The sequence below is a fragment of the Vespa velutina genome, chromosome 24 (assembly GCF_912470025.1).
Source record: "Vespa velutina chromosome 24, iVesVel2.1, whole genome shotgun sequence".
NCBI classification, from domain to species: domain Eukaryota; kingdom Metazoa; phylum Arthropoda; class Insecta; order Hymenoptera; family Vespidae; genus Vespa; species Vespa velutina.
The window spans coordinates 802,855-804,334 of NC_062211.1; the positions used below are offsets into that span (position 1 = coordinate 802,855).

The 1,480-nt window shown below is 44.5% G+C and overlaps 1 long non-coding RNA gene across 1 annotated transcript in view; it reads left to right on the forward strand.

Annotated features, from left to right (window-relative positions):
• Positions 1-1,262, forward strand: part of LOC124956887 — a 1,848-nt gene extending 586 nt beyond the window's left edge. The window contains exons 2-3 of the long non-coding RNA XR_007103393.1: positions 700-948; positions 1,175-1,262. This is a non-coding gene — a long non-coding RNA (uncharacterized LOC124956887). The remainder of the gene's footprint in view (positions 1-699; positions 949-1,174) is intronic.
• The last annotated feature ends 218 nt before the right edge of the window (positions 1,263-1,480 follow it).

A 1,480-nucleotide genomic window follows, 5' to 3' on the forward strand; every position in this document is an offset into this window, starting at 1 on the left:
CACACACACACACACGCACTCTTGCTCTTTCTCCTTTTCTTTTTCTCTGTTGATGTTATCGGCGCATACCTCGCTAGACAGGTGGCCACCCCGTGACACCCACACACGCTTTACACGCACGAAACACTCATGCAACGATCACCATGCAAAGAGGTATAGACTTTGCTATCCTGAAGCGTCGCGTGCGTGCGTGCGTGTAAAAGGCTCTCCTTTCTCTCTTAACGCAGGCCCACCCCCTTCGTCCCTACTCCAATCCCCATCCCCATCCCCATCTTCTTCTTTCTCCTCCCTATTCCCTACTTCACCCTACCCTACCCCACCCCATCCCGTTCTGTCTCCAAAAGTTATCGCACGGGGCCGACTGTTCCACACCCACGCATTTGTTACCGAAGCCACGCTAATTTCATTGGATTAGCCAGAACGCCATCCAGGATCTACGATCATAAATCATGTATTGTATATATTTTTTGTATGATTATCTTGTCATAAACAGGATACAACTCTTGATATTTGAATGATTGATTTGATCGATCGATCGATTGATTTATTGATTGATTGATTGATTGATTGATTGATTGATTGATTGATTGATTGATTCAACGAAGATCAGATGAAATCAGATTATATTGGGTAATCGTTCTATCGTGTTACATATAATCTTTTCTCATATTTAGAAGGAACCAGAGCATTCTATTTTAGGTGACGAGAGAAGAGACAATGCTGATGGTGGTAATGGTGATGGTGATGGTGATGGTGATGGTGCTGGTAGGAACGGGGTAAAATAAGACAACGGACACCGTATGCGGTGTTGTAGCTGCGGGAGGGACCAGAGGAAACTGGTAGGATCCTTCACGGCCGCCCACATCGCGCAACAAAAAGAAAAGATCTCCCCGATCCCGAAATCCCGATTTTTCGAACGCCATAAATCCCGCTGGTAATAAAAAAAAGGTAAGTACGTCTCGTTGCCGACATATTTCCTCTTGTTTCGTTGTCATGAAGAGGAAGAAGACGAAGAAGACGAAGAAGACGAAGAAGACGAAGAAGAAAATAAACAAAAACAAAGAAAAGGAAAAAAGAAAGAAAATGATCTGTACTCAGTTGTAAAGGATTATGAGAGGATTGGCCATTTGAGAGCGAGTAAAATATTATATTTTAATGACTTTCACATTAGTAGGAATCCCAAGATGATGGGAAGAGAGATGGAAGGACCTAAGAGAAAGAAAGTCGAAGGGACAAGATGAAGGAGAGAAGGACAACGAGTAAAAGAGGAGGCGTAGAAGAGCGAAAAAAAGAGAGAGAGAGAGTGAGAGAGAGAGAGAGAGAGAGAAAGACAGACAGACAGAAAGAGAGAGAGAGAGAGAGAGAGCCACGGGGTAATTCAACACCGGAAGCGTCTTGAACATGACGCCACCCTGAAGGTGCAGAATACGCGGCGAGGATAGGTAGGTAAGAGGTGGGAGAGGGTGGGGTAGAATGGAGT